This window comes from Myxine glutinosa, chromosome 7, assembly GCF_964187855.1.
Source record: "Myxine glutinosa chromosome 7, kmMyxGlut1.1, whole genome shotgun sequence".
In the NCBI taxonomy this organism is placed as follows: domain Eukaryota; kingdom Metazoa; phylum Chordata; class Myxini; order Myxiniformes; family Myxinidae; genus Myxine; species Myxine glutinosa.
In genome coordinates, this window is record NC_136267.1 from 31,259,941 (window position 1) to 31,286,592 (window position 26,652).

The window sequence follows — 26,652 nt, forward strand, 5'->3', positions numbered from 1 at the left end:
AATAAATTCCAACACTACCAGGAATAAATTCCAACGCTACCAGGAATAAATTCCAACGCTACCATGAATAAATTCCAACCCGACTAGGAATAAATTCCAACGCAACCAGGAATAAATTCCAAATCTACCAGTTTAAATTCAAATGCTACCAGGAATAAATTCCAATGCTACCAGGAATAAATTCCAACGCTACCAGGAATAAATTCCAATTCTACCAGTAATACATTCCAACTATGCAAGGAATAAATTCCAAATCTATCAGTTTAAATTCCAATGCTATCAGGAATAAATTCCAACTCTACTAGGAATAAATTCCAATGCTACCAGGAATAAATTCCAAATCTACCAGTTTAAATTCCAACGCTACTAGGAATAAATTCCAACTCCACCAGTAATAAATTCCAACTCTACCAGGAATAAATTCCAAATCTACCAGTTTAAATTCCAACGCTACCAGGAATAAATTCCAACTCTACCAGGAATAAATTCCAACGCTACCAGGAATAAATTCCAACTCTACCAGTAATAAATTCCAACGCTACCAGGAATAAATTCCAATGCTACCAGGAATAAATTCCAATGCTACCAGGAGTAAATTCTAATGCTACCAGGAGTAAATTCCAACGCTACCAGGAATAAATTCCAATGCTACCAGGAATAAATTCCTACTCCCAGGAATAAATTCCAACTTTACCAGGAATAAATTCCAATGCTATCAGGAATAAATTCCTACCCTACCAGTAATAAATACCAACGCTACCAGTAATAAATTCCAACGCTACCAGGAATAAATTCCAACGCTACCTGGAATAAATTCCAACGCTACCAGGAATAAATTCCAACGCTACCAGGAATAAATTCCAATGCTACCAGGAATAAATTCCAACTCTGCCAGGAATAAATTCCAACTCTACCAGGAATAAATTCCAACTCTACCAGGAATAAATTCCAACTCTACCAGGAATAAATTCCAACCCTACCAGGAGTAAATTCCAACTCTAACAGGAGTAAATTCCAACTCTACCAGGAATAAATTCCAACTCTACCACAAATAAATTCTAACCATACCAGGAATAAATTCCACCCCACCAGTAATAAATTCCAACTCTACCAGGAATAAATTCCAAATATACCAGTTTAAATTCCAATGCTACCAGGAATAAATTCCAACACTATCAGGAATAAATTCCAACTCCACCAGGAATAAATTCCAATGCTACCAGGAATAAATTCCAACTCCACCAGGAATAAATTCCAATGCTACCAGGAATAAATTCCAACACTACCAGGAGTAAATTCCAACGCTACCAGGAGTAAATTCCAACGCTACCAGGAATAAATACCAACACTACCAGGAATAAATTCCAACACTACCAGGAATAAATTCCAACTCTACCAGGAATAAATTCCAACTCTACCAGGAATAAATTCCAACCCTACCAGGAGTAAATTCCAACTCTAACAGGAGTAAATTCCAACTCTACCAGGAATAAATTCCAACTCTACCACAAATAAATTCTAACCATACCAGGAATAAATTCCACCCCACCAGTAATAAATTCCAACTCTACCAGGAATAAATTCCAAATATACCAGTTTAAATTCCAATGCTACCAGGAATAAATTCCAACACTATCAGGAATAAATTCCAACTCCACCAGGAATAAATTCCAATGCTACCAGGAATAAATTCCAACTCCACCAGGAATAAATTCCAATGCTACCAGGAATAAATTCCAACACTACCAGGAGTAAATTCCAACGCTACCAGGAGTAAATTCCAACGCTACCAGGAATAAATACCAACACTACCAGGAATAAATTCCAACACTACCAGGAATAAATTCCAACGCTACCAGGAATAAATTCCAACGCTACCAGGCATAAATTCCAACGTGACCAGGAATAAATTCGAACGCTACAAGGAATAAATTCCAAATCTACCAGTTTAAATTCCAGTGCTACCAGGAATAAATTCCAACTCTATCAGGAATAAATTCCAACTCTACGAGGAATAAATTCCAACTCTACTAGGAATAAATTCCAAATCTACCAGGAATAAATTCCAAATCTACCAGGAATAAATTCCAAATCTACCAGTTTAAATTCCAATGCTACCAGGAATAAATTCCAACTCTATCAGGAATAACTTCCAACTCTACTAGGAATAAATTCCAATGCTACCAAGAATAAATTCCAAATCTACCACTTTAAATTCCAACTCTACTAGGAATAAATTCCAAATCTACCAGTTTAAATTCCAAATCTACCACTTTAAATTCCAACGCCACCAGGAATAAATTCCAACTCTACCAGGGATAAATTCCAAGTCTACCAGTTTAAATTCCAATGCTACCAGGAATAAATTCCAAATATACCAGTTTAAATTCCAATGCTACCAGGAATAAATTCCAACTCTACCAGTAATAAATTCCCACTCTACCAGTAATAAATTCCAACTCTACCAGGAATAAATTCCAAATCTACCAGGAATAAATTCCAACGCTACCAAGAATAAATTCCAACTCTTCTAGGAATAAATTCCAACGCAACCAGGAATAAATTCCAAATCTACCAGTTTAAATTCCAACGCTGCTAGGAATAAATTCCAACTCCACCAGTAATAACTTCCAACTCTACCAGGAATAAATTCCAAATCTACCAGTTTAAATTCCAACGCTACCAGGAATAAATTCCAACTCTACAAGGAATAAATTCCAACGCTACCAGGAATAAATTCCAAATCTACCAGTTTAAATTCCAACGCTACCAGGAATAAATTCCAACTCTACTCGGAATAAATTCCAACGCTACCAGGAATAAATTCCAAATCTACCAGTTTAAATTCCAACTCTACCAGGAATAAATTCCAACTCTACTAGGAATAAATTCCAACGCAACCAGGAATAAATTCCAAATCTACCAGTTTAAATTCCAATGCTGCTCAGAATAAATTCCAACTCTACTAGGAATAAATTCCAACGCTACCAGGAATAAATTCCAATGCTACCAGGAATAAATTCCAACGCTAACAGGAATAAATTCCAAATCTACCATTAATACATTCCAACTATACCAGGAATAAATTCCAAATCTACCAGTTTAAATTCCAACGCTAACAGGAATAAATTCCAACTCTACTAGGAATAAATTCCAATGCTACCAGGAATAAATTCCAAATCTACCAGTTTAAATTCCAACGCTACTAGGAATAAATTCCAACTCCACCAGTAATAAATTCCAACTCTACCAGGAATAAATTCCAAATCTACCAGTTTAAATTCCAATGCTACCAGGAATAAATTCCAACGCTACCAGGAATAAATTCCAAATCTACTAGTTTAAATTCCAACGCTACCAGGAATAAATTCCAACGCTACCAGGAATAAATTCCAACTCTACCAGTAATAAATTCCAATGCTGCCAGGAATAAATTCCAATGCTACCAGGAGTAAATTCTAATGCTACCAGGAGTAAATTCCAACGCTACCAGGAATAAATTCCTACCCTACCAGGAATAAATTCTAACCATACCAGGAATAAATTCCAACTCTACCAGGAATAAATTCCAACCCTACCAGGAATAACCATACCAGGAATAAATTCCAACTCTACCAGGAATAAATTCCAACCCTACCAGGAGTAAATTCCAACTCTACCAGGAATAAATTCCAACTCTACCAGGAATAAATTCCTACTCCCAGGAATAAATTCTAACCATACCAGGAATAAATTCCAACTTTACCAGGAATAAATTCCAACTCTACCAGGAATAAATTCCAACTCTACTAGGAATAAATTCCAACGCTACCAGGAATAAATTCCAATGCTACCAGGAATAAATTCCAACGCTACTAGGAATAAATTCCAACGCTACCAGGAATAAATTCCAACTCTACCAGTAATAAATTCCAACTCTACCAGGAATAAATTCCAACACTACCAGGAATAAATTCCAACGCTACCAGGAATAAATTCCAATGCTACCATGAATAAATTCCAACCCTACTAGGAATAAATTCCAACACAACCAGGAATAAATTCCAAATCTACCAGTTTAAATTCCAACGCTGCTCGGAATAAATTCCAACTCTATTAGGAATAAATTCCAACGCCACCAGGAATAAATTCCAATGCTACCAGGAATAAATTCCAATGCTACCAGGAATAAATTCCAATTCTACCAGTAATACATTCCAACTATACCAGGAATAAATTCCAAATCTATCAGTTTAAATTCCAACGCTATCAGGAATAAATTCCAACTCTACTAGGAATAAATTCCAAATCTACCAGTTTAAATTCCAACGCTACTATGAATAAATTCCAACTCCACCAGTAATAAATTCCAACTCTACCAGGAATAAATTCCAAATCTACCAGTTTAAATTCCAACGCTACCAAGAATAAATTCCAACTCTACCAGGAATAAATTCCAACTCTACCAGGAATAAATTCCAACGCTACCAGGAATAAATTCCAATGCTACCAGGAATAAATTCCAACGCTACCAGGAGTAAATTCTAACGCTACCAGGAATAAATTCCAACTCTACCAGGAATAAATTCCTACTCTACCAGGAATAAATTCTAACCATACCAGGAATAAATTCCTACTCTACCAGGAATAAATTCTAACCATACCAGGAATAAATTCCAACTCTACCAGGAATAAATTCCAACTCTACCAGGAGTAAATTCCAACTCTACCAGGAATAAATTCCAACTCTACCAGGAATAAATTCCTACTCCCAGGAATAAATTCTAACCATACCAGGAATAAATTCCAACTTTACCAGGAATAAATTCCAATGCTACCAGGAATAAATTCCTACTCTACCAGGAATAAATTCCAACTCTACCAGTAATAAATTCCAATGCTACCAGGAATAAATTCCAATGCTACCAGGAATAAATTCCAACGCTACCAGGAATAAATTCCAACGCTACCAGGAATAAATTCCAATGCTACCAGGAATAAATTCCAACGCTACCAGGAATAAATTCCAATGCTACCAGGAATAAATTCCAACTCTACCAGGAATAAATTCCAACTCTACCAGGAATAAATTCCAACTCTACCAGGAATAAATTCCAACTCTACCAGGAATAAATTCCAACTCTACCAGGAGTAAATTCCAACTCTAACAGGAGTAAATTCCAACTCTACCAGGAATAAATTCCAACTCTACCACAAATAAATTCTAACCATACCAGGAATAAATTGCAACCCCACCAGTAATCAATTCCAACACTACCAGGAATAAATTCCAAATATACCAGTTTAAATTCCAATGCTACCAGGAATAAATTCCATCTCCACCAGGAATCAATTCCAATGCTACCAGGAATAAATTCCAACTCTATCAGGAATAAATTCCAACTCTACTAGGAATAAATTCCAAATCTACCAGGAATAAATTCCAATGCTACCAGGAATAAATTCCAACGCTACCAGGAATAAATTCCAACGCTACCAGGAATAAATTCCAATGCTACCAGGAATAAATTCCAATTCTACCAGGAATAAATTCCAACGCTACCAGGAGTAAATTCCAATGCTACCAGGAGTAAATTCCAATGCTACCAGGAGTAAATTCCAACGCTACCAGGAATAAATTCCAATGCTACCAGGAATAAATTCCAACGCTACCAGGAATAAATTCCAACGCTACCAGGAATAAATTCCAACGCGACCAGGAATAAATTCCAACGCTACCAGGAATAAATTCCAAATCTACCAGTTTAAATTCCAGTGCTACCAGGAATAAATTCCAACTCTATCAGGAATAAATTCCAACTCTACGAGGAATAAATTCCAACTCTACGAGGAATAAATTCCAACTCTATCAGGTAAAAATTCCAAATCTACCAGGAATAAATTCCAAATCTACCAGTTTAAATTCCAATGCTACCAGGAATAAATTCCAACTCTATCAGGAATAAATTCCAAATCTACCAGTTTAAATTCCAATGCTACCAGGAATAAATTCCAACTCGATCAGGAATAAATTCCAAATCTACCAGTTTAAATTCCAGTGCTACCAGGAATAAATTCCAACTATATCAGGAATAAATTCCAACTCTACGAGGAATAAATTCCAACTCTATCAGGAATAAATTCCAACTCTACTAGGAATAAATTCCAATGCTACCAGGAATAAATTCCAAATCTACCACTTTAAATTCCAACACTACTAGGAATAAATTCCAAATCTACCAGTTTAAATTCCAAATCTACCACTTTAAATTCCAACGCCACCAGGAATAAATTCCAACTCTATTAAGAATAAATTCCAACTCTACCAGGAATAAATTCCAAGTCTACCAGTTTAAATTCCAATGCTACCAGGAATAAATTCCAAATATACCAGTTTAAATTCCAATGCTACCAGGAATAAATTCCAACTCTACCAGTAATAAATTCCAACTCTACCAGTAATAAATTCCAACTCTACCAGGAATAAATTCCAAATCTACCAGGAATAAATTCCAACGCTACCAGGAATAAATTCCAACTCTACTAGGAATAAATTCCAACGCAACCAGGAATAAATTCCAAATCTACCAGTTTAAATTCCAATGCTGCTAGGAATAAATTCCAACTCCACCAGTAATAAATTCCAACTCTACCAGGAATAAATTCCAAATCTACCAGTTTAAATTCCAACTCTACCAGGAATAAATTCCAACGCTACCTGGAATAAATTCCAAATCTACCAGTTTAAATTCCAAAACTACTAGGAATAAATTCCAACTCCACCAGTAATAAATTCCAACTCTACCAGGAATAAATTCCAAATCTACCAGTTTAAATTCCAACGCTACCAGGAATAAATTCCAACTCTACTAGGAATAAATTCCAATGCTACCAGGAATAAATTCCAAATCTACCAGTTTAAATTCCAACTCTAGCAGGAATAAATTCCAACTCTACTCGGAATAAATTCCAACGCTACCAGGAATAAATTCCAATGCTACCAGGAATAAATTCCAACGCTACCAGGAATAAATTCCAACTCTACCAGTAATAAATTCCAACTCTACCAGTAATAAATTCCAACTCTACCAGTAATAAATTCCAACTCTACCAGTAATAAATTCCAACTCTACCAGGAATAAATTCCAACGCTACCAGGAATAAATTCCAACGCTACCAGGAATAAATTCCAACGCTACCATGAATAAATTCCAACTCTACTAGGAATAAATTCCAACGCAACCAGGAATAAATTCCAAATCTACCAGTTTAAATTCCAACGCTGCTAGGAATAAATTCCAACTCTACTAGGAATAAATTCCAACGCTACCAGGAATAAATTCCAATGCTACCAGGAATAAATTCCAACGCTACCAGGAATAAATTCCAACTCTACCAGTAATACATTCCAACTATACCAGGAATAAATTCCAAATCTACCAGTTTAAATTCCAACGCTACCAGGAATAAATTCCAACTCTACTAGGAATAAATTCCAATGCTACCAGGAATAAATTCCAAATCTACCAGTTTAAATTCCAATGCTACTAGGAATAAATTCCAACTCCACCAGTAATAAATTCCAACTCTACCAGGAATAAATTCCAAATCTACCAGTTTAAATTCCAACGCTACCAGGAATAAATTCCAATGCTACCAGGAATAAATTCCAACGCTACCAGGAATAAATTCCAACTACCAGTAATAAATTCCAACTCTACCAGTAATAAATTCCAACTCTACCAGGAATAAATTCCAATGCTACCAGTAATAAATTCCAACTACCAGTAATAAATTCCAACTCTACCAGTAGTAAATTCCAATGCTACCAGGAATAAATTCCAACTACCAGTAATAAATTCCAACTCTACCAGTAATAAATTCCAACTCTACCAGGAATAAATTCCAACGCTACCAGGAATAAATTCCAACGCTACCATGAATAAATTCCAACTCTACTAGGAATAAATTCCAACACAACCAGGAATAAATTCCAAATCTACCAGTTTAAATTCCAATGCTGCTAGGATTAAATTCCAACCCTACTAGGAATAAATTCCAATGCTACCAGGAATAAATTCCAATGCTACCAGGAATAAATTCCAACGCTACCAGGAATAAATTCCAACTCTACTAGGAATAAATTCCAACTCCACCAGTAATAAATTCCAATTCTACCAGGAATAAATTCCAAATCTACCAGTTTAAATTCCAACGCTCCCAGGAATAAATTCCAACTCTACTAGGAATAAATTCCAACGCTACCAGGAATAAATTCCAATTCTAGAAGATTAAATTCCAACTCTACCAGGAATAAATTCCAACTGTAACAAAATAGATACTAAGTCTACCAGAATAGATACCCACTCGACCAGAATAGATACCAACTCGACCAGAATAGATACCAACTTGACCAGAACCTGAATAATAATTCCACCAGCATAGATATCAAGTTCTACCAGCATATATTCCAACTCTACCAGAATATATACCAACTTGACCAGAACCAGAATAATAATTCCACCCGCATAGATGCCAACTTCTGCCAGATTTATACCAGAATATATACCAACTCGATCAGAAAATATACCAACTTGAGCAGAATAGACACCAACTAAAGCACAACCAGAATAATAATTGGACCAGCATAGATGTGAGGTTCTACCAGCAGAGATACCAACTCTACCAAATATATATACCAACTCTACCAAAGTAGATACCAACTCGATTAGAATAGGTACCAACTCGACCAGAACCTGAATAATAATTCCACCAGCATAAGTTCTACCAGATTATATTCCAACTCTACCAGAATATATACCAACTCGATCAGAAAATATACAAACTTGACCAGATCAGACACCAACTAAAGCACAACCAGAATAATAATTGGACCAGCATAGATGTGAGGTTCTACCAGCAGAGATACCAACTCTACCAGAATATATATACCAACTCTACCAAAATAGATACCAACTCGATTAGAATAGGTACCAACTCGACCAGAACCTGAATAATAATTCCACCAGCATAAGTTCTACCAGATTATATTCCAACTCTACCAGAATATATACCAACTCGATCAGAAAATATACAAACTTGACCAGATCAGACACCAACTAAAGCACAACCAGAATAATAATTGGACCAGCATAGATATCAGGTTCTACCAGCATAGATACCAACTCTACCAGATTATATACCAACTCTACCAGACCCAGAATAATAATAATTCTACCAGCATAGATAACAAGTTATACCAGAATTCTACCAAAATAGATGCCAACTCTTCCAGAAGTAATCCCATGAATGTGTTCAAACCTAGGTGTAGTGTACTTCTCAGAAGAAGCTTCTTCAGTTAAAGAGTCGTAGAGGATTGGAACAGCCTTCCAAATTCCCTGGTTTAATCCACATCTGTAACAACCTTTAAAATTAACTTGGACAAATGTTGGAAAAGTGAAATGTTTACCCTGCACTGACTACCAGCATGCTTCCTGGTTTAAAAGCACCAGGTTGTAAAGGAACGCAAGTGTAGACCGGTATTGACCGCAGGATATCATCCTCCTATCCCATACACTGATGATGATGTCGATGAAAGCTGAAAACAGGAAAGTATGAGTCAGGTCAGATTATGAAAACAACATTTAAGCATTTGCCACACAATGTTATCCTGCCAGCTGCAATGTCTAGCTGAGACAGTTGGTTCCACCTTGACCTTCTCCAGTTGTCAACAAATTGAGAGCACCTCAAAACAATGGCACCATAGTACGGAAAACATGACACGGGCACTCAAAATGTCGTGAAATTTACTCCCACAGAGTCTCAGTGGAGGTGGCTTTCTAAACTTTCCAAAAACAATGATGTTTTTATTAATGTGTGTGTTTTAAGAGGTACAACCATCAACTTGACCCCCTTTGGGCATTCTTTTAGGATGTTTCATTTTAGAATATTCCACTTGTCATTGAAGAGTTTGAAAACACACACTAACTGTTGGGGGAAAATAACAAGTAAGTTTTTCTGCAAATTGTTTCTAGTGACACACATACTCATATATAAACATATGGGCAATACCTGTGGGGCTCACCTGGTTGAATAAAGCAGTGTATTACACCGAATAAAGGTATGTTCAATCAATTGCGATAGTTGCTAAAAGACAGGACAGCATGTAGAATCATACTAACATAATCATAAGACTTTAAACAAACAAAAAAATACCTATTTTGGGGGGCAACCCCTACCACCTCTCCCATTTTGTATTCCTCCTCAGACCCCAATTTTTCTAATGCCTTGAACAAATATTGGTACATCATGGGTGATGAAGGTTGTGGTGAAGTTTCATTGAAATTGTGTTTGTAGTTTCAGAGAAAAGAGCAAATACCTATTTTGGGGGCAACCCCTTCCCCCTACCCCCACCACCCATACACCCCTCAGGGCCCGATTTTTTTTAATGCCGTGAACAAACTTTGGTACATCATGGGTGATGAAGGTTGTGGTGAAGTTTCATCAAGATAGTGTTTGTAGTTTCAGAGGAAAAAGCAAATTCCTATTCTGGGGGTTCAAACCTGGATCCACTTTGACCCCCGGTAAACCCCCTTAGACCCCGATTTTTTTTTAATGCCGTGAACAAACTTTAGTCACAACATAACAAATATCATTTGTGCCAAGTTTGGTCATAATCCCATCACCGGTTTCGGAGAACAAGTTACAAGTGTTTACGGACTGATGAACTGACGGACGGAAGACGCACCATCGCATAAACTCCCCAGAACTACATCCCAGGTGAGATAGAAAAACAGGAAAGGATTTTTGGAAACACAGAAACCAGCATTTAAGAGGTTTGTGCTAGGTTGGGTTAATGGGGTTAGTAAGTGATGGGGGGGCTTTTATTCACTATATCTGTTTCAAATGGGAGGTAGAATGTTCATGAAGGTTGGGAACATGAATTCCATTCCTCTCATCCCATACTTCCTTCCAATCGGAGGAATTCCTTGCTACAAAAACGTTTCATTCTTGTGATGTATAACCTTTTCAATCACGATGACTACACTCATACATATATGATTCACTCACTTATAATTTACTTATGATGACAAAGGAAGAATGTCTATAATCCATCCAGAAAGCAGATGTACTTAGGTGGAAATTAAGTTAGGAACAGGAGAGGAAGTCTGGGCAATATGAGCCCCTGACAAGTGAAGTGGTCCACACCATGTGATACAACTTTTGAGAAAGATGGATCCAAACTCCAAAGGTTAGGTTCCCATTGAAGAAATATCAGAATCAGGTTTTCAATAATGACGCGATGATCAGACATTAGCATCGTGCGTATTGGCCTTGAAGGATTAGTTTCTTGCAATTTATGCAATTTGACACAAATTGTCCAGGGATATACCGGTTTACCTCACGGAGGCTCATACAGCGTATTAATTCGCTCATTGTCTGGTAATGTCCTTATTAGTCTTGCCCGAAAGAGGTTGCAACACTATTCTAACCCCACTGTCTGCCTGTCTGTCTGTATGTGTCTATGTCTATATATTTAAGATTTAAAAAATTCTTTGCAACTGCTTGTCCGATCGATGCAAAACTAAACATAGGAGGGACTTTGTTGATAACTCTGAAATCAGCCCCCCCCCCCCGCCCTCCCCGATTGTGACTACCACTTTTTTTCTTTCATTTTTTTTTGTATACAGATCGAGGCTCGTGAAAGAGCTAACATTAATCACACAAAAAATCAAACAGACACATAAAACATATAATAAGGGGAGCGGTAGACAAGATGGGGAGAGAGGAGGACACAAGCACAAAATTTGAGAGCAGGGACATCGGGAGATATGTGGGAGGGAGAGGGCTTGGGGGGAGGAGGCATGGGAAGGTGGGGGGGGGGGGTGGGAGAAGTATAAAACACATGGACACTGCAAGGACTTCCAGTAAAGAAGTTTGATCGTAGTGGGGAGGCTTGCGTGCTCCTGTGACCCTTTGGGCTATACTGGCAGGAGCTTTGTTCCTGGTAGGTCTTACTTAGCCAGGCAGGTCAACAGGTAGGAGCCAAACTAAGAGTAGTCACACATTTATTAGGGAAAAGTTTTTTCCCCCACCTGCTCTAGTCGCCCCAGAGAGTGTTTGGATATGGACACCTAGGAGGGCTAAAACAAGACCTGCCTAAGGGCGGAGGACCTCCCTGTGAGCCAACGACCATCCATATCTGGTGCCTGAACTGTGTCTGTGAACATCCTCCTGCAGTCGGGTTACCTCTTCCAGGAGATTAGTAGCAGGATTTGCACTCCGGCCACCATAAAAACATGTCATTCTGCAACACGCACAAATAACACAACTAAGAAAAACCCACTCCGTGGGAGTACCTCCTGTACAGCTGCCCTTCACAGGGCAGCTCACCAGATGACGGGATTGGGGCAAAGCCTTCGGGACCCCCATTCTTTGATATAATAGGAGGAAAAGCACAAGGTAACTTTCCTGGGTTGGGTTGTGAGGGTGTGTGTCAGGGTTGTGCATAGGTGTCGTCCACCGGACTACGGTCTCCTTGGGTTAACCTGAGGCGGTCCCTTCGGGTGGGTGCCTGGAACGTTCTCACGCTAAGGGAGGATGATCACCTGTCTCTGCTATCATCTGAGCTGAGCTCCAGCATTTGAACATCAGTTTTGCAGCACTCTCTGAGGTTCGGAGGCCGGATAGTGGTGAGATAACGGTGGGTGGTTACACCTACTACTGGTATGGTCACTTTGACGGTTACCATGCCCAAGGAGTTGCTATAGCTGTGTCCAATAAGCTGACTCCCATGATAGTCGAGGTAACACCGGTCAACGAGCGTATTATGAGACTTAGGATTCGTCACTCCTTGGGTGTCATTTCCCTGGTCACTGTATATGCTCCGACTGAGGAAAGTGATCTCACTGTGAAGGAGGCATTCTATGCCACACTCGAGTCTGTGGTTGATCAGTGCCCCAGGAGAGATACTCTTCTAGTTTTGGGGATTTCAATGCATCGACTGGCATTGACAGGGATGGTTATAAGGCATGTGTTGGTATACTGGCGGGAGCTTTGCTCCGGTCTTCGTGGGGTGCCACCAACACTGATCAATCTGATCTCTGAACTATACTCTGGTACTGAGAGTGCTGTGAGGTGTGGTGTCTCCATCTCTGACATATTTCCAGTTGTTATTGGAGTTCGGCAGGGGTGTGTACTGTGTACTGGCTCCCACACTCTTCAGCGCTTGTATGGACTGGATTCTGGGGAGGATGTTGGAGAGGTCACGCGGCGGTGCATCGTTTGGGAGTGTCAAGATCTCTGACCTTGATTTCGCAGATGATGCAGTCATCTATGTGGAAATGCTGGATATTCTTACGGGGGCCCTCCAGGCACTGAATGATGAGGCGGAGCGGCTGGGATTACGGATTTCCTGGGTCAAAACCAAGATCCTGGCTTTCAATGACATATTGGATGCTGCTGTCTTGTCTGTGTCTGTTTGTGGCGAAGATGTTGAGGTCATGAAGAGATTCACTTACCTTGGCAGTGTTATTCATGTCTACTCATGTTGTGAGCGAGAGGTTGATAGACGTCTGGGTCGGGCCTGGGGAGTCATGGATTCACTAGATCATGGGTTGTGGCGCTGTCAGTATTTATGCAGGAGGATGAAAATCAGAGTCTTTAAGTCCTTGGTGCTTCCAGTCTTGCTCTATGGATGCGAGACTTACCCTTACCAAGGGCCAGAGAATGAGACTTAACGTCTTCAGAACCAAGTCTCTTCGGAGAATCTTTGGCTATCGCTGGTCGGACTTTGTGTCCAACGAGCAGTTGCTGAGACAGACTCAGATGAGATTTGTTACCTGTATGGTCCGTGAGCGTCTGCTGCGGCTGTATGGACATGTGGCTCATTTTCCGGACGCTGACCCAGCTCACCAGATACTCTCACCATGGGAGCCACGTGAGTGGAGGAGGCCAACGGGCCGTCCGCATGCCTCGTGGTTGCAGCAGGTTGATTGGTATCTCAAGAAGATAGGAATAGGCCAGGCATCAGCCTGGGGGGTGGCCAGACGGAGGGAGGCCCCTGGAGTACCGTCGGAAAGTGGATGTGGTGACGCGCTGCTCTGGCGCTTGCTCCCATAGTTGACCTGACCTAAAATAATAGGTCACGAGGTTTGGCAGACATATTGGATAAAAGGGAAAAATTTGGACATCTTCTTCCCTGAAACCGCTCAATAAAAAAAAAATTGAATCTTGCCATATGTCATCAACTCCATATCGGGTATATAGGTTGACAATGATGACATCACCGGTGAAGTGGTATTCCAACCATAATTGGTTGAATCGAAATCCTTATACGAAACGTCATATATGTATCTGATCTACAACATGATGTAAGTGAAGAATTAAATTTATGACATCATCGGTCACGTGGTCTGGTGGCCATATTGGATTGAAAATAAAAATGTGAAAAATTGTCTTCCTCCAGAATCGCTTAACAGATCGATGCAAAACTTCATACATATTGTGGCGTGACTCCCCTTGGTTAATACCGGGAAATCACGAATGGCAATCAAGCTTACTTTGAGGCGACGATCAATGGTGGATTTGACATATATATATTATATATATATATATATATATATATATATATATATATATATATATGTGTGCGGGGGAGGAAAGATAGAGGAAGAAGAAGCAGGAGATTTACCTGTCGGTCCCATGCGCAGTCTTCAAACCTGCAAAGTAATAAATCCAACCAAAAACGGAATTGATGTACAAAATAACACAGCTTTATTGCCGGACCCCGAGAACAATGGACGCGCCGGTAAATAAATGTAATACTAAGTTGGGATCCCACACACCACACTTCAAAAACAGACACAAGGGAAGAATTAATCAAAGAAACTGTTGTGTTCTGTCATGGGGACTTAGCTCTGTCTGGCTGCAGTCAGGAATCGTCAGGCTTGAGCACCGTCGCCCAACGCGGCTCGGGTTGGCGCGAAGCAGGCCTCGCCACGCCCCCATTCACTTGGCCTCGACGCGTCCTTGTTCGCGCTCTGCTGGGCCAACGTACGCCGCTGCGCAGCAAGCCTCACGTCCCCACGCGATCGCTCGTGAGGTCCTGTGCATGAACGCATTGAAGGAGGATCATCAGCGCTCTAACGGCAAGCCTCGCTCATACGCTCGTCGTTCGTACATGAACGCAGGGGAGGAGAATCGTCGGCGCTCCGTCTCTCCACCAAAGTCCGAAGGCAAGAGAAGGTCCAAGAGCAAGAGACAGTTCTAACAAGAGGGCAGAGGGACAGAGAAAAATGCAGGTGAGCGAGTGGTTTTACCGGCCGTCTCGTGACGTCAGCCCTCTTTCTCTCCAATCCCTGCCTCGCTTCTCGAATGTTCCTATCGTGTCTGTCCCTTCCCATTGGCCGAGCGCTTCGTGCTCCTTCCCTCATGCCATCGGTCCATGGCTAATCACCTCGTCTCTTCCTGACTCTGCCAATCGGCGGCCTGCTTCTTACTCACCCCTCCCCCGGCCAATCACGAGCCCTTCTGGGCATGGCTCTCGGCCTGCCTGGTCGATGTTTCATTGCCATGCTGGCGTAATGTGCGGCCGCTTCCAGTCTGTTCTTCCGGTAAGTCTTATGGTGAGAGGGAAGTTTTTATTAATGTGTGCGCTAATGGGGCTACTAATGTCTATTGGTGTGTTGCCATACGGGACAAATGGATGATCACAGAGGGAACGACGTACAAGAGCCTTAACATAATCCCTACTCTACTTATCACAAAGCCATCCTTGTATGACCACAAAGATGCACTTAATCCGAACAAACCGCCTAAACAAACTTATTACAGGTGAGGTTCCCTATCACAACAGTCGAAGCACCTACCTATGCAGATCTACCTGGATGTATATATGCCCTACCCCACCGACATAACAATATGATCGACTAGCCATGGAGAATCTAGTTTTAATTTTTTTCATATTCATCTTCATTTGTTGTTGCAATTTAGCCTTAACATGCAAAAAATGGTTGGTAAATATCCTAATAAATAATCAATAAAGTTACGGATAATGGCAATGCAATGTATGTGAAATAATAGGGTGCATTGATGATACAGGTATATGGACCATAATGGTCGTGTGCTCAGATAACGATTGTGAGAATGAGAGTGCAAGGTGAGACTGCACACTAATGAGTGCTGTTCTAGTTATTAATGTAAAAATACATTAATCTCTCCAAATGTGTTTGTTCATTGAACAGTGGATAAGTTGGGAACATAATCCCAGTTTCACAAGGGTTTTTGTCCCCAATGGGGTCAGACTCAACTAAAAGCTCCCGTTCTGATGTAATATATTGTTACGGAATCCAGACGACGGCGCTCCCCTTACCAAGGGGGGGTTAACCCCTTGTCCTGTATACTGGCCGTCGCCGATCCTGGGGGTATGATGTCACGCCTGGTCAGCGCTGAATAGGGTATTAGGCCTATCCGTCCTATGACCTAAGTACCAACGCCTTCCGGTACACAAGGAGATACTCCCGCCCGGACCGCAGTGTAATTATGGATTACGCCGAGCGAAGCGAGCTGCGGAATCTGAGCCGTTTAACAACGGACTAAACCCGTTGCCTCGAGCCTCGATCTTGTATACAAAAAAAAACAAAAAAAAAAAACCCGATTATAAACGTTGGCTGAAATCGCGCCACAGGAACTCAATTGGGAAATCACTAAAGCGCTCGGATGAGAATGAAAACCCAAGAATAAGGAGGAACAGATATTTATTATTATTTACACCAAAACCCAAAGAAGAAGAACAAAGTTATTTACAGAAAAGAATAGAAGACACAGTGCAATCCTTAATACAAGCTTACTTACTCCCAGGGACAAGACAAAAGAAGACAAACTCACATACACAAAGGGAATTCTCAGGCAGGTAGGAATGGCTGGAAGGAGAGAAGGGTCCGTGCAGAACGGCAGGGCTGGAAGTGAGCGGCCGCCGACTCTCCGCACTCGGGTCCACACGGCAGGGTTGTTTGAAGCAGCACGTCAGGGCTTCACGCTCCGGGCTCGAAGCGAACAGCAGCCGGCAGCTCTGCGTCTCCACAACCGGTGACAATAGGGCCCTAGAGGGTCTTGGTTTATTGCCGCAATGTCAGCACCCCCTCACGTCTTTCTCTTGTTCAGTTGGATCACGCATCTCTCTTTGAATATGCTTGCGTGTGCGCTTATATTGTGCCTGGTGCGATCAAGCCACCTGCCTTTTGGAAACGCCCACCGGTGAGCTCGCCTCGGCCTTGGTTGGTCGCGAGGGCTCACCGGTCCCGCCCCTTGATGAGGCGTTGGCAGAGCCACGCCTTGTTCCTGGCACTTGGCTGACTCCTCCCCCCCTTCTTCTCCGAAATGACCTCGTTCAATGGAGTTTGGGGCGATGATGATGCCAATAACAACCACCCAATGCAACGGTGGCGAACGCCGCCGTACTGGCGCTTTGGAGGCCATGGCGATATTGTAGGGGATCTATCTTATTTGATTTGGTGCAACGTAAGATCGACTAGTGGGAACATAGCCTTAACTGAAACACAGACTAATGAAATAACTATTGAGAATGTCCAATGGTGGCTACGTGCTTGTACATGGACTAGCTAAGGTGCACTTATTTCAATTAACAGCCAATTAAGGGGAAATGTACACAGGGGTTATTTATAAGGGATTTTAATACTAAATTTGATAAAGTGAAGGTTCTAAAAACTGCAACAATATTTTGGACGGGAACATAAAATCAGCTGTCCTGACTTTAGAGAGAAGAGACGTCATATGTTGTGAATGTTAAAGATTGCACAGTAACTTTTGAAAAGAGTAGTTCGTTTTTTTTGCTTGGGTTTATATGTTTATTTAACACCTACTGTGAATGGGGTTGCTACAGTAAGAACATGGCACAGGCATGTTGTACCAAAACGCCCCCCTTCCTGTGTCCACGTTTCCCTGTAATACCTGAAAGTAAATTCATGAACCTTAGACATTACAGAAATATGTATGGTTATAAAATTAGTCACTGACCCTTCAGGTGCTGTTTATTCCTTTAATGCTGCAGTATACCTACTTGCTTTATTTTGAGGGAATTTAGCAATGTTTTTCCTTGACTTTTATCCTCAATGAATTTTTGTGTCACTTCCTTTTTGTTCTTTTAGTTTCATTTCCACATGAAAGTGAAGAAATAGTGCTAGCATGAAAGAGGTAAAAATATAATACGGGTTAAACTTAAACTCTTCCCGACTTGACTGCAAACTATAACATCGGTCTTTTGACACACGTGCGCCGCCCCTGACCTGATGCACGCTAAAAATGAGTCTCCCGTCCGCCAGCAATAGTTGAGGGACAATAAAGATCCGTCTTTCACTTAGAGGAGGAGGGTTATTGTTGAACAAATTCGAAATTATTTGCCTGACCACAGCTGGGAAAGACGATGGCAAACCACCCAGTGTATCACCTGGCACAATGCCCCAAATAGAAAATTAACATGAGATTGAATGAAAACTTTTAGATTGAAAAACAAGTAAATGAAAAAACATGTTTTAGGGCTACACACTTTTTTTAAAAAGTTTTAAACCAATTTTTGTTTTGTTTGTTTTTTAAATTAAATTTTGATAGATGACAATGTACCAGAAAAGAGGACAGTTGGCCAAATTTCAGCTCTCTAGGACGTATGGAACCTAGAAAACGAACGGCTCAAAGATTGGAAACCGGACAAACAAACAAAGTTCAGATGAAGTTAAATAAAAGTGTGTAAAAACATGTTTCAGGACTACACACTTTTAATTTTAATTTTTTTTAAATCAATATTTTAAAAAAAAAACTTTTTAAATTAAATTGTGATAAATGAAAATGTACCAGAAAAGAGGACCATGGGGCAAATTTCAGCTCTCTAGGACGTATGGAACCTAGAAAACAAACGGCTCAAATATTTGAAACGGCACAAATAAGGTTCAGACAAAGTCAAATAAAAGTGTGTAAAAACATGTTTCAGGGCTACACACTTTTAATTTGAAAAAGTTTTAAATTGTAAAAAAAAAATCCTTTTTTAAAATTACATTGTGATAAATGAAAATGTATCAGAAAAGAGGACCGTGTGCCAAATTTCAGCTCTCTATGACGTATGGAACCTAGAAAACGAACGGCTCAAAGATTTGAAATGGGACAAAGTTCAGATGAAGTTAAATAAAAGTGTGTAAAAACATGTTTCAGGACTACACACTTTTAATTTTAATTTTTTTTTAATCAATATTTTAAAAAAAAAAACTTTTTAAAATTAAATTGTGATAAATGAAAATGTACCAGAAAAGAGGACCGTGGGGGCAAATTTCAGCTCTCTAGGACATATGGAACCTAGAAAACAAATGGCTCAAATATTTGAAACGGGACAAATAAGGTTCAGACAAAGTCAAATAAAAGTGTGTAAAAACATGTTTCAGGGCTACACACTTTTTATTTTAAAAAGTTTTAAATCAACCTTTTTAATTTTCTTAAAATTTTATTTTTTATTGCATAATTTTTATTGCACTTAAAAATTGCACAATTTTATTTATTTATTTATTTATTTATTTTCTAAATTAAATTTTGATAAACAAAAATATACCAGAAAAGGGGACTGTGGCCCAAATTTCAGCTCTCTAGGACGTATGGAACCTAGAAAACGAATGCCTCAAAGATTTGAAATGGGACAAAAAAACAAAGTTCAGAAGAAGTTAAATAAAAGTGTGTAAAAAGAGAATGAAAGACCAGAGATACAGAGATGCACTGCAAGAATTGAAACATGAAACCACCCTATAAGTGCTTATTGCTGAGGCTTGTCTGACATCATAATGTCACTGTGAGCACATGATGTCATTCGTAAAACAGTCTGTATTATAATGCTCCAAAATAGACCAATTTCATGGAATCAGGTGACTCATTGTAAGTTTTTTTTGTGTTTGAGGTTTATGGCCAAACATAAGTATATATGCATCGACACCGTCCTGTATTTGGTACCATGTCCAACCTGGCGCATTGCAACTTGCGGATCAGGATCCACGCAAAGCCAAGGAGGAGCATAATACGTCTTCATACCATCGCATAAACAGGTACAGTTAGAAAAAAATAACCCAGTGATACCAAAAACCAGAGAAGTTAAATCTGATTGGGTAATTATGAAAGCATGTGGACTAACTTGTTTTTAGTGGCATGCACTAACAGCTGACTTCTAATTATCCGGTGTCTATCTGATCTAAGAAAGATAAAGAATGTTTTCTTGTGGGGCGAAGGCCAGGTTTAACCTTACCCTGAACTTTATCTTAATTATTGCTTTGCTTGTAACAAAACCCACGTTTAATGGTATACTTTCTTAAATATGCTTTGTGCATGAGTCACAACTCCATGTTATAAGCATCGCGCTATCTATGGCATCATGGCTAAATTCCAAATTCCTACCACCTCCAGTCGAATGTCAGGTCTGTCCAGTCGATTCCAGAAAGACGTGAGAGCTGTCACCCCAGGCCAACTCCACAAGGTCAGAATAATTAAGGTCTTTCCAGATCTAATAGAGACTTTAGTTTGTAATGTGCACATCTTTCGCTTTCTCCAACTCTGAACATTATTTCCCCACATGCTCAAATTGAAGAGTGCGGTTAAGTAATTGGTTTACTTTGTCTGTCCACAAAGGTCAGTTTATGGTCGAGGAACTATTGTACACCGCTCCTTTCCTATGCCATCTCCAGGCGTTGCATGACGTCATCGCCGGGCACCGATGGGGGCCCGGCGATGACGCACACCGAAAGGGAGTACTCAGTTTTGACTCTGTTTGTTTGTTTTCTTGTTTGTTTGCCTGTGTGATATATCAGCCATCCTTTGAGCTAGGAAGCTGAAGTTTGGGCACAATTTGGCAAAAACTGTATTTTTGTTTTTTGATTAATCAATTAATTGAGTAATTACTTAATTATTATCGATTTATTAATCACTTATTTATTTCCTTTCTCATTTCTGCGATATCTCAAGCATCTTTTGAGCTAGGAAGCTGATATTTGGACACGACAATGACCAAGTTATTTGGCCGTAAAGGGTATTTTTGATTTATTGATTAACCAATTAATCAATTAATTATTTAATCTTTTTTGATATCCAGTATGAGGCCACGATCTTTTTCTTATATTTTCTCTCAAACATCTCTCGATAGAAGCTCCAGTCAATGAAGGGTTGAAGTCAAAGGCTTTTGTTGGAGGAATCATGCTCACTGACTTTAAGCTTATCTGGAATTTGAATTCGAGATAAGGTATTATCATCGTGCATTGTCTGCCCGTCCGTCTCCTATTTCGACTTTTCCGGCCAAATCGTTGGGCCAATCTGTCTGAAATTTGGCAGCAAGGTTCCACTCCTGGCTGGTAACGGGGATTGTACAGCTCGTTCAATTCATGTGACTGGAAATGTGTCAAAATGGCAGGCTTATTTAATTCCTTCAAAAATCTTTTTCTCCAGACCCACCTGTCACCTGAATGCTACTAAATTTGCGTTACAACATTAGTCCAGGGTAGGGAGGTTAAATTGAGGAAGTCATGCCAATCACGTGACCGGAAGTGTGTCAAAATGGCCAATTTAGTCAATTTTGGGGGAAATTGCATAAATTCCTTCAAAAATCTTCCTCTCCACACCCACCAGTCTAAATGTTACCAAGTTTGGGTTACAACATTGGGCCAGAACACAGATAAGCTACAGACCCAGTGGTCCTATTTTTACAATTTAAGGTGGTAAACAACAATTTTCTCAACAATCCTCTCCAAGAAGTTCTGTCACTCAAGCTTTTGGATCTCACTATCTGGCATGATCTTTCCTGGGAAAACCACATTTCCAAGCTGGCCTCCAAAGCCAGTCACCGACTGGGCATCCTCTGTCGTGTGAAGTCCTTCCTTGGCACACCTGAGCCAACGGGTTATAACCAGGACCGAAGAGGTTATTCAGGGAGGACGGCATCTTGTCAAACAAGGGAATCTCACCCAATCTTGCTGGAGGAGAATGGAAGTGTAAACGTTGCATGAAGAAGCTGACTCAGACATGCAGTAAGCTAGACCACAAAGAACATAAAGGATTTATGAACAGTATAGGAGATCATGAATGAAGATGGGTAGTTACCTCCGCCACCAAAGGTGGATGGAGGTTATGTTTTCACCCCTGTCTGTCTGCCTGTTTTCTGTTTGTGAACAAAATATCTCAAAATGTTGTGGACGGATTCGGACGAAATTTGGCAGAAATGTAGCGGATGTGACAAGGACGAAATTATTCGATTTTGGTGAAGATCTGGATTCGGATCCGGCTACTAGAATTTTTAAAGTGATTCTTCACCATTGGGAGATCGCCGATCGGGTCAAAAACGATACATAGCAGGATATCTCAAAAAGTGATGGATGGATTTGGACGAAACTTTGTGGACCGGTTGGGTGTGTCACAAGGAGAATTCGATTCGATTTTGGTGAAGATCCGGTTCCATATTCAGCTCGTAGAATTTTTAAGTGATTCTTCAACATTGGATGATATGGCCAAAAACGAGGGGTAGATCAGCATATGAAACACTGGACCTATGGTGATTCTTGTGATTGATTTTGATTAAATGTGATTCTGTGTTGTGATTTTCTGATCTACTCTGAGATACAAAACGTAAATTGTCACCAGGTGGAGGTACGCTCTCTACTGAGTGCCGTTCTAGTTGTATGATGCGTTGCAAAGTAATCGTCCTGAAAGCCTGATGGGAAAAGCAAAATTAGGATACCTGCCATAAGAGCCGGACAAAATATGAAACATCTACACTCATCTAGGGACGAGCTGTAGAAAACATAAAACTTTAACCCAGATTATTTTGGTCTTCTGGAAGATAAACACCTCTCTCTACTCAAACATGGTGTTTGGCCTACTGAGCGTACTTGCCCATGGTAAGTTGGTGACATTGAGCATGAGCTATAGGAGTTGAACCCACTTGCTCTTGATAGTACTTCAGCGGAAGAGGAGTGAAAGGGGAATGGTCTGATTAATTGGAAAAATAAAAAAGGAAAAGGGTTGAATATTAGGGAAAAGTTTGGGAAAAGTTGAAGGGAAAAGAAGAGATCGAGAGGTTATGGAAGAACACTGTTGGAAGCGAAGTGGAAGTGGATTGTATGGATCGCAAAGAGAGGGGGGAAAGGGAGCAGGAGAGGGCATCCCAAATTTTGGAACATTCATTATGTGTTGCGTAGGTGTCCTCCAACATTTATCAGATATGTTTAAGTGATACCATTGGCCTTCACTCATGTGGGTAAAACAAGCCATCATTTTGGAGAAAATATTAACAGAACATACATGTTTGCGTCTCGTCTTGCAATGGTATATGGCGATGTGCAAGGCAGTGCCACGATGAGTTTGCACACAGAAGTTGGCACAAGTTATTTCATTTGGATGCTTACAGATAATTAGTACTTCCGGACTTTACAATAATTATGTACATAGAAATTGAGGGAGGTTATGTCTTCATCTCTGTCTGTCTGTCTGTCTGTCTGTAGCAAGGATATCTTAAAAAGTTATGGATGCATTATGACAAAACTTGGTGAGTGAGTTGGGTAGGTGACAAGAACAAGCCAATTCGATTTTGGTTAAGATCTGGCCTATCAGTGGGATAGAAAATGCAAATGGTTCAGCCTAGCGGAACTATGCGCTCGACTAAGTACCATTAGAGTTAATACTATGTAATGGTAGGAAGATGAAAACAATTAGTCCTGATTTTATATTTTAATGCAAGTAAAGAAAAAGGACATTACATTAAGAATGTTTTTGTTTTTCACTGTGCAAACATCAATTGTATACTTTGTTTTGATCATGAAAAGGTTTGTTAGAAAAATAAAAAAATTAAAAATGAGAAGTTGGGTAAACTAATGCAATAGTACAACATAATTCTCAGTAAACTAACTTTTGTAACACCACGTACTGCGGTTGCAGACTTTACAAATGCCCCCACATCTGAATTTTGCATCATGTTTTTTGGCAGTTGCCCAAAAATAAAAATAAAACAGGAGAAAAGCATGGACAGCAAAGAACAGTAAGTGTCCTTACATGACAGTTTTCACACATCACCAATGCAATGTGCCATGAGCTCGCAAACCCAAACAGTCATTACTTTGGCTGAATGACACTCAGTTAAATGTTCCAGCACAAGTAACTAAGTTTGACCAAACTAACTCCTAAAGAATGCGGACATATAATTCATATAGGGAGTATATACGTATATATATATATATATATATATATATATATATATATATATATATATATATATATATCAGGCAAGGATATCTTAAATTGGTCCTGCATTTGATGTATTTTTTTTTTCTGCCGATGGAGACCGAGGCCACTGAAGAATTATTCTTTTTTTTGCTATTTTATTCTTCTTCATATTTAATCCAGGAGCGAACCATGTTTTTTTCTAAATGTGTATCACATGCTACACTACATATATATATATCGTTTTAATTGATCGCATTTTGTCAGCTGTGCATGCGTGATTTTCATTGGATACATTTTGTCAGCTGACCTACATGTATGGCTCTCATTGGTGTGAGTTTCACTAGGTGGAAGGTAAGCAATGGTTTCTTCTGTACAGTACCTACAAATTTGTAGCTGTTAATGAAGAAAACAAATTGTAATGGTGTCTATGGACAAGGATGGGGCTCGAGCCCCTGAGTGCCAATTGCCAAGGTGTATGTGTTTGCTTGAACCTGTGTTTTGTTGTTCGGGCCAAAGTGCCCATCCTTAGCTGTATTACAATGTCCGATTTTTCTACCTTTTTATTTTAGAAAGGTTGCTTCATAAGAGGCCAGTGGTCCCCAAACAGAAAACATTGATGGTTTTTGCCTCTGTGTGATCGCCTAGACTACGGATTTTAATGTTAAGAAAATAGGCCTTTTATGTTTTGAAAAGCGGGAATTTTTTTTTTTTATGTGAAAAAATCCCGAAATATTTTTTTCCCCCGTTTTATTCATTTTGTATTATTACCAAGTTTTTCAGAAATCAGTCAAAAAAAGAACAAAAAATGGTAAGCTTTTTCCTGCACAACATTAAGCACTCTGGGCTAGTAAACAGGTAAAAAATGACGTTCAGGTACCTTTATTGCAACCGCATTGTTTGATAAGTAGAGGACTAGAAGAAATTGACAAGACCCTTTTAGGAACGGTTAAAGTAGGTGTTTGAAATCATTATCTTGGTAATGTTCTCCTTGGTGAGGCGGTGTCGGCGGTTGGTGAGGACGTTTCTGTAGACGGAGAAGGACCTTTCCACGCTGACGATGGGGCAGTACGTCAAGAGGGGGATGTCAGCAAGCTTGACTCCAGCCGGCACACCAACCTCAGATCCATGCTGATCTCCATCCAGGATCAAAGCCACTGTCCTCAGCACACCAATGTCGGGATTGCGCTGCAGCACCGCCTTGAACTTGGTGAGCAGGATCTCCTTACGGCAGCCTCGGATCTTTTCGAGCTCCTCCTTGGCCTGATCAAGGAGCTGGAAGGCCTTGGCCAGCTCCATGCCGGCCTCCTCCAGCTGCTTAAGGATCTTCGGGATGAACGACACGTGGGCATTTAAGAAGACCAAACTGAGCTTGATGTCCGCCTTTCCGAACAGGTCCTTGGCACTCCGGATTGCCATCGCGTCATCATCGTTCAGCTGGTCCACAATGTCCTTGACGGCCTCGAAGTGCTCGGCGTAAAACACCGCGGCGTTGATCCACGTCCCCCACCGAGTCAGAATGGGCTCCGGGGGGAGAGAAAGATTGGGCTGCTGCTCCTTCCAAAAGACAACACGCGACGGGGCTTTGACGAACACCTTCTTCGTCGTGGCAATCGGGTCGTTGACGTCCTTGAACATTTCTCGGACTGTCTCGCAGACACGGTGGAGCGCGTGGGCAACGCAAGTCACATGCAGCAAGTCCGGGAAGAGTTCCTTCAGGGCATGGCCGGCCTTGATCATATAGGCCGCGGCGTCGCTGACGAGGACCTTGAGGCACTCCGGCTTGAAATCAGGCCAAAGATAGCGCAGCGTGTCATTGACTGCACGCACGATCTCCCCGGAGTTGGTCTTCTCCAGAAACATGCACTGGACGAGGTGGGGACGAAAGTACCCCTCCTTGGACAAGCGTCCCGCGATGATGTTGGCCACATATCGACCTGCCGAATCGGTCGTCTCGTCGACGGACAGCCAGATGGGCTGCTGTCCGAGGTCGGCACGGATCCCCGCCAAGGCCTCGTCGTAGCACTTGTCGAGGTAGTGCTTTCGAATCCAGCTTTCATCGGGGATCTGGAGAGTGATGTGCTTCTCCAGGAACGACCAGAGGGCAGGGTTTTCCAATTTCGACCATGGGATGCCAGCGGCCAGCATGGCCTGGCACAGCTCCTGAGCCACGACGTCGCACTTGTGCCTCTTTCCGCCACCAAAGTCCTCCATGGTGGCTTGCGTGACCGTCCTCTTCTTCTTCAAGGCCAAGTTGCTCTTGTGGCGGTCTCCTCGGACATGTTGGGCCAGCTCAGACTTCTGCTTCGCCCGGAAAGTCTTTTCACAAGCTCAACAGAAAGCCATGTCACTCGACACGTACTTGAAGGTGGCCCCATCGCCGCCAGCGTTGAATTCCTTCAGCCACTTGTCACGAAGAGCAGCACT